The sequence below is a fragment of the Drosophila virilis genome, chromosome 2, assembly GCF_030788295.1.
Source record: "Drosophila virilis strain 15010-1051.87 chromosome 2, Dvir_AGI_RSII-ME, whole genome shotgun sequence".
NCBI classification, from domain to species: Eukaryota; Metazoa; Arthropoda; class Insecta; order Diptera; family Drosophilidae; genus Drosophila; species Drosophila virilis.
In genome coordinates this window covers 17,951,107-17,959,968 of record NC_091544.1, presented here as the reverse complement: position 1 = coordinate 17,959,968, position 8,862 = coordinate 17,951,107, and positions in this window count along the sequence as shown.

The following is an 8,862-nucleotide window of genomic DNA, read 5'->3' as shown; positions in this document are numbered from 1 at the left end:
TAAATAGGCAGATAGTTAAAAAATGAATATGAAAATTAAACATTTAACAAATACAAGAATATTTTAATTCATAATATTTATTGACATAATATAAATTTAGATATAAATTATAAATACATATCAATAGATTAACATATATGTCGCTTATTATTGTGACAGTGTATCCGCCTGAGCTGGCACAGGTACTCAGCGACACACACACAGCCAACTGACCAATGCAAAGAGCGAGCGTGCCATTTGTTGACGCCCCTTTTTACACCTATACACACGCACGCACACACACCTAGACAGGCAGTCGGAGCTGTGTGTTGTTGCCGGCTCTCGTAAGTCATTAGCTGGTAATCTATTCAAATTAGCCATAAATCAATTAAGTTTGCATTTCTGCGGCCGCTGACTACTGTCAGCCAAAAATATCCACATCGAGTATTTACCCAAGCATATTGATTGATCAAATCGCCGATTAGCTTTATATGAATAATTCCTGGTTATTGTTTGTGTATTACCATACTAACCAATACTTAAAGCGCGGCTTTCAGATGAGTTGGCAACTCTGCGCAAGCCCGCAAGCTCGGTGTGAGCGTGTGTGTGCGTTTCTGTTTGTGTGTGCGCTGCTTTCATGCGGCTCGCTGATTGGTCAACATTCGTTAAGCTCCGTTCAAAAAAAATCTATTTACTGCTTTATTGTTTGCTTTTGCTTTTGGTTTTGTTTTCGCTTTCCACCACAATAGACAGCCAATTTGTGTGTGAGCCAATGGGGCAGCGCGTGCGTGTGACAGTATGAGAGCGTGTGAGCATGTCTGTGTGAATTGTTTTCGTATTAAGTTGACGTTTAATTGTGCCTAATTAGCTAATTAAAATGGCGCTGCAAGGTGTGAATGAGGTTTTAATATTTGGTTAGATTTGTGAGATTTGCGATCACAAATGATTGTGAAAATGTTATGTTTATTTATTTTTGGCAAACTATTAAATAGCTTTTACTAACAATGCTCAGGGCCTTCATTAAATTGTTCTCTTTTCTGAAATTACAATAAAAGCATACTATTTTCACAATTTAATTAAAATAGGCTTACTATTACCGTTTCATTTCAGACAATTCGTCTATAATATATTTTATTATAATTTAAAAATATCGCAATTTTATTATTGAGGCCATTAAATAACTTGGTGAACTAGTTGAAGCCTTTGCCCAATAATTTATAGCTCTGACCCATTGGAGGAGGCACGACATCAGCTGTACATACATCCAGCACATTCTAAGAAACATAAAACCGCAGTCAATGACTCGAAAACAGGACTCGTGTCTTTCATTTGATGGCTTAGAATTTCAGCTATCAGTCAGTTTTATGGTAAATGTTGGACTTTCATGAGCTGCCCGACAGAAAATTAGCATATTACGAATGGAACATAAGCAAATCGTGCATATGGGATCGACGCTATATGCAATGCATATTCAATCAGCCAAATCAACGGATTTTCGAACGCATTTAGGTGTAAGACAGCAAGAGGCAAGCAATTGAATACAAATTAAACCTTTAATTGGCTACAAATGGTGCCTTAAAAAAGGGGATGGAGTGTTATTGAATGTGGAATAGTTGATGTTTGACTAGGGAGATAAAAACAGATAAGACTCATCATCATGACCCGACAATGGGTCTTAAGTGTGTGTATTCAGGCTGTTTAAGATTTGACCTTTGGGATCGTCATTAACTGCAGTTATTGAATTTCATGTGAAAGCTACTGCAAAAAGTGCCCATCACCATTTTCCAACTAGGTATGATAAAGGGAATTGGCACAAGATGCAGCCCAGGTAATAAAGCAATTAGAATGATAAGAGCGAAGTGGGACATGTGGCTAGATTGCCAACAAGGAGGAGCTGTAAAGGAATATTGGAATACGCAGTTTCCTCCCCAGCTGATTAAGAAGCGCTCAAAAGCTACAGAAAAATAGCCTCCAACCAAGGATGCCTTAGACCCCGTAAAGGGCTTATCAAATACTTATATGCTTATATTTTAAAGCCCATCTAAAATCACTATCAAGCTGCTTCACAATGAATAAAAAGTAAACAAGCAAAAAGGTTATTGAAAACGCAAGGGACTTAAAAAGTTGGAAACAAGATAAAATGCACAAATGAAACATTTTATAAAGCAAGAACTTCAGAGGCTACTAAAGTATAATTTGTTTAAAGCTAGTCAGTCAGCTAGTTTTTTGGTCATTTCTAAACGTCGAATGATGATGAGTCATTTAGGCAAACAAATCACATACATATCGATCGGTCGCCCTTTGAACTAGTCGCGTGGCGCAGCAAGAGTCTCCGAAAAGCCGCTGGCAACATGGCTACGTGGTGAGTCAAACACGTCTGCCTGGGCCGCAGCTATCAGTTGACAGCGTGCATATTAACTAGACGTAAGTGCGGCTGGGCTAAGATTGAGTCCACTCCCCACCAACATTGTCGCGGCAGCTGTTTTGGGTCAGTCATGGGGCGGAAGTCAGGCAGCACGCGCCGTTTGCCGCCTGGTTAAGGCTTTGATGGCACCGAGCCCTGGCCAGCAATTGATCTGGCCAAGTTAGTGTATGCATATGTAATTGTTGGGCCTGCAGGCATAACTATGCTGCATCGTAAAACTGGGAAGATATCAACGCCTCTCTCACACGCAGATATACCCCTGCTCTAGTTGTAGACATTCTGGCCGAGAGCTATCCCACGCCTATAAATACGGCCGCACGAGTCAAATGTCGTATTTCATTAGCTCATGTTAGCGTTGGCGCGCAGCGGTGGGCCCAACACTCCGCCGCCAATAGAATTGTAAAATTGCCGGTTCAATGCGCCTACAAAAACCGAAAAGCCTCGAATTGAATTACATGAAAATGCGCATTGCGTTGCGGAAATCGTACAAACTGGTCATGAAAAATGCATCACCCGGTAACAAACGAGACAGAGACAGAGAGAGAGGGATAGAAAGAGAGAGAGAGAGAGAGAGAGAAAGAGAGCGGGCGAGACGGGCCAGACAGACGGCTAGACCATAAAAAGTTTAAGCCAGACAATGACGACAGCCTCTTCTTCGGGCTTTGGACTTGGTTTAGGGTCTTCGTCTGGTTCTGGTTCTGGTTCAGGTTCTCGTACTGTTTCCTAGCCGAGTGATGAAAATGTACGACTTTTGCTTGCGGCGCCAAGTGTGCACACCAAATATGTAAGCATTGGACACTTATTCAAAGAGTATCTCAGCTAGTTTGCAGACTATGTAACGCTAGTTGAACCAAGACTTTCATTGGAAGGATACATATTTATTACAGACCTTGTAGTTTTCAGATATTATATATTTTTTACTTTTTACATGTAGCATGGTTTATCATCATTTTTTTATATTAGCCTGAATAATAGAAGGTCGAATTTAGCCATTTGAAAGTTAAAGGTGCTTGGGTTTTGTTTATGTTAGCAATGTTTAAATAGATGCTAGATTGTACTTTGTTTCAGAAATGTTATAATTGCGGATATATTTTGTGGAGTAGGCTTAGTAATATGTGTTATGGGGCTATTGTTTTGAAGGTGCCGATTTTATGAGTTTGTAATGTTTGTTTTGCAAAATGGACGAATATTGGAAGAATCCAGTCTGCTTATAGGAGGGGCGATGCTGTCTGTTTTTGAAAGCAAATTGTTAGCGTTGGTCATGTTGGAGATTTCAATTATTAGTAAACCTTTTTTTCTGGTTGAAAAAAAGTTAAGATTTTCAAACATTCGATACTTCTTTGCTAACCACTAACAGTTAGAACATACAATTTTAACTTTAAACGCGAAGAGCTTTGATAATAAAAAAGCTAAAAAAAAACACCTGAATTTGTACGAGTCTTCGGCATGGCCCGAGCTACAGGTTTTAAATTAAAAATATATATTGTTGTAAATCTGGTATATTATTATTATAATTGTTGTGTATATTTCGGCACCCTTTCTCATAATATTGACGGTATAACTCGAATATTTTAAAAGCTAGTTGCACCAAACCGATATTTGAGGCCCGCAAATTTCATTAAGATTGAACTGTTAAAACCGAGATATTCGAGTAAACATTTCATATAGTATGGGGATAAGGGAAGAAGAAGCTAATTACATGACATACGTATTAATGTATGTGTGGAGGAAAGCTTCGCTCTGGCATCGCCACACGGCATCTTCCACTTGAGCACTCCCGACTCGAGCATGAATACTTATTAAAAATATAACATTGATATTTTGATACATCTTATTCTATGAAGATCTTTCTAAAGCTCGAAGAATTGAATATTTTTAAGTTTATAACATATTTAATCAAATAATAATTAAAATAAATAACATTTTTCATACATAATGCTTAACTCGTTCACAGGGTATTTCAAGTTTCGGAGAGGTTCTCTCGCGTCTCTTAATTCTTTTAGTTACAGTTACACTCACACTCACGCACTGGGCGAAGAAGAGAGATGAAGGGAGAAAGAGAAAGAGAGAGAACATAAGCGTGTGGCTTGTTGTTGAGTGGTCCAAAAGGCGCCGGAGGCAACCAAACTTGACCAAGTCAATTCGATCCAAACGGAGGACGACCGATCGTCTAGGTGGTGCAGTGGTGCCGGCTGGTGCCGGCTGGTGCCGGCTGCACTCGCTGAAATCAATCGATTCGACATTATTATTAATTTTTCATAACTTCTGCTGGCGGCCGGCGGCTGGCGGGCCCAGTGTGCAATATGGCGCCCTAAAACCCCGGCTCTCGATGCCATGTGAAACTAATCTATTTGTGCGGGCAAAAAAAAAGGGCCGCCCTCAGCTCAGTTCGTCCACATCAGCGACTTGTCCGTTGGCCTCTTCATCGATCGCTGGGCAGCAGTTGGTAGTTTTTGTACTTTTTGCGTGTTATCTGCTATCGCTGCGCTTTGATCTTTTACCGCTTCTGCTTTGCATAATAAATTCGCTATCGATGAAAACTAACTTGCAACCTGGTCGGTCTTGGCCCTGGCACTTTGGTGCCTCTCTGGGGGTACTTGCGATACTTGGGGTACTTGGGATTTCCCGGCAATTTGTTTGGCAGCGCTTGGCCAGCGCCCACGGCCATTGGCTGTTTAATTCGATTGCCTGTGCGATTTTCGGCTTCGGCTTAACCATTTTATTACAATAGCATAATTTTTTACTATGCTTAATGAGTTCTGCTTTGATTAGTTTTTATTTTTTTTTTTTAAGATTTTTTGCCCTGCTTTTATTGTCGGCCCCAGTTGTTGGCCGCAGCTTCAGTTTCGGTGCTTTGGGCATTATTTGTTGTTTGTTGGGTGTCGTTGGCAAAGGCTCAATTTGCCAAGGTGGAGGCTCAGCTGGAACTGGAACGGGGCTGCAAGTAGTTAGCATTTGCTTATTGAAATGTTGGAAATTGATTTTTCTGCGCCGTTTGGGCAACAACACAATTAACCTACCAAAAATGTTAAGCCTACGCGTATTAAATATGAAAACCAAACAGATTTCATCCATAGAAAGCCTACTGATATGTTCAAAACTCAAAACTCAAGTCATATTTTCATCCCTTTTCGCCTATATTATGAATACGTCCCATATTTCCGTTCATTTCAAATTTATGCTTTAAATTGTTGAACAGCAATACGACTTTTGACAATATAAAATATACTGTTAAGGATATATATACGAACTATCATCAAGTGGAGAACATTAGCTAAGCTTCATGTCTTTATTAACTCTGTAAGTGTATCATTATAATTTAAACATATTTCGCTCTTCAATGTGCATGCCTTATTAATATTAGTCTAAAACATTTTATTTAAATGTATCTTTGCGTGCAATTTACCCAAACCCCAGTTGAAAATACGTTAAACGAGCTGCACTGCTTGTTTAAACTGCTTGTGTGAACTGCTTCTAGAAAATGTTTTAATATGCTGCTTTGCACTCAGCTTTTGCAAGGCGAGTGTGCTATTTGTGATGGCACTCAAAGGCTCACTGCTACGCGCTTCGCAACCGTTACAGGTTTAAATTTTTAATCTTTGATAGTTCAGGTTATTGATTTTTATATAGAATATTGCCAAACATTTTTGCGATTTAGAAATTAGCTAGCAAAATTGGCTGTGATGTCGACGTGTTTAAGACGTTATCAGTTTGACACTATCAGTGTGCGTATTACCATTAAGCTGCGGGGGGCAACGGGAGTCACTGGCGCGCATATAATTGATGTGAACAAATTCATATATATGCACATATGTAAGTATATGTGAGTCCAATGTTTCGGCGCGTGTCTCTCTACTAGGTTCTACACCTGGTCATTTTATTTTCGGGCATTCTATGGGGAGGCCTTGACATTGCGCGTGTAGAAGTGCCTGCAGTGCCAAACAAATTTTAAAAATAACAAAAATAACACCGAAAATAACGAACACTAACAAAATTTAGCTTCGACACATGCAAGAAAAACCGGTACCCAAGTACAAGTCAACTTATTTGTATTATGATTATTGATATTGTTATTGTTACATGCGCGTTTCGCTGAGTCGTCTAAAAATATCCGCCGGACATCTATTGATAACCGTACATATGTATATCGCTGGCTGTCATGCCATATTGCTGACATTATTTTGGCAAGCGCCGACATAAAAGCGACTCACATACATTCAATGTCCATACGTATTGCAGAGTTGTGCGCGTGTCGGGAAATTACTTTGCTTAAACATAATACGAACCATGTTTTCACCTGTTTAGGTATAACTGTTTGCATGAAACCCTACACAATGTATAAAATGTATTTATGTGAAACATAGTTGTGTTTCCTAACATGTAACAATTAATAGCATATTTACTGATCCTCAAAGTGGTTTATCGTTAATCTAATGTTTGCAGTGAAAGCTCCCTTAAATGGCGTTGTTTATGTCTGGCTATAAGACGGAACCCCTAATAATGTTTAATAAATGTTAAATGCCTAATTGGAGTTAAGCAAAAAGACAGATTCTGGGAGCTGTCCGTTATGGAAAGTTTCACTGTATTCCAGAATTTCTTTTAAGAATATTTTGCTTTTGTCGCGCGAAACAACACGACACGAGCTCATCTCTATTTCATATACTTGAGGTAAATTGAGTTCGCATAAACAATATTTCGAATGAACATTTTATTGGGCACTTCTGTTAATATACATATTCAAAGAGCATACGATTTTCGTTGTGGATTCAATTCATATGAATACCTTCCTGTTTTCGTTTGTTTAAGACCAGAAACATTGACCGTGTCGCTGTATCGGTTGATGGGTTGCTTGGTTATTGGGAAAGGGGGCGGTGGTGTTGTTGCGGCTGGCGCGTGTTTGATTCGACTTGCAAAAGTAAATTTGCCACCGTCTGATTACGCACTTTTAATGGTCATGGCTGGCGTTATGCTTGTATCGCGCTATCCATTGACGCAAGTGCGAGACAACAGCATGACACGCCCCCGTTTCCGTTATGCGCCCTCTGTCCCCTTCCATCTGCGTGCGCCGAGTGCAAGTTAATTTTCCATTTCGTTGGCGCGCAAAACTTTTACAGCAACTCTGACGCCATTTTAGGGAGTGGAATGATCCAGATCCCAACCCCCCCACCACAAAATACCCACCAGCAGCAGCTACATTTGTTTGCTCTCCTTGTGCTTTGTTCGACTCGCGCTCTCACACGTGTTGGCAATTGAAACTGAGAAGTGTCTGCCGCCAAGCAAAAAAAAAAAAAAAGAAACACAAACACACACCCACACCCACCTATTAAAACACACACAGGCATTGTCAGTAGGTGGATAGTGAATAAGAGAGGGGCGACAGCTGATGACTGTCGAGAGGCAAGTCATGTGTTATGCTAATTTCATCTTTATTGTTTTCGCTACGCCTTTTGCAGTGTGTGTGTGTGTGTGTGTATTGCTCTGCTTTGGTTTTGCAGCGGCTCATTTTGACAAGGAATCGCAAAACCGGAAAGCTGACCCGCTGACTATGTTTACCGTTAACTGGGCGAGCGTCACCTGCTCGTGGCATAGGGCATTGAATTACCTTTTTATTAGTCCGTACAGCGCGCATCAGCATGAGAGAATCTAACAAAATATTCACAGCCACACACAGAACCAGTCGCAAGCACACTCATACACCAACACAAACTCAAACCATTGAAAAAGCAATCGGCCGTAACAAAATTTCCGACACGTGCGACAAAATTGACTTAAAGGGCGGTGGAGCCAGGTCGAGTGTAACCAAAAGAGAGCTAAAGAGAGAGAAAGAGAGACAAACGCGAGCTAGGCCCAAAGATTAAATACTTACACATTGTACTGCTTCAGCATTTGTTGCGGCAACATTTGTTGCTGGCAACATTTTTTGGTTTTGGCAGGCATCAAAAATAAACGCGTGGGCACTTTTAGATGATATGTGTGTCCATAATTTGCCAAGATTAGATTTACTGTTTTAAAAATAGTTGCTCTACGATTGATTGTTGTTTATATTGTTTTTTTTTTTTTTTTTTTTGTTTATTTTGTGATGCTCACTCGCACACGCAGTTCTTTTATTGATTCAAGAGTGTTTCGATAAGGTGTACGCATAATGCCGCACGAGCTGTTAAGGTAATAATGCTATGAAAACAATTAACCCTGAATTTCGTGGATAGAGTCGAAAATATGAATGAACATACATGCCCAGCAAAACTTAAATATGCTTTAAAAATATGTTTATAAGCATATAGTTATTTATTTCTTTTTATTTGTGGTATTTGTTTTTTTTTTTTTTAATTCGACTAAGCTTAACTAAAAATAGTTTCCTCATGGCTCTGCCTACCACTGTTGTGGTAAACACACTTTCGACATTTGCGTCGGGTGTACAGCCACTGCTGCTGCCAGCGTATATTTAAACGACGCGCAGT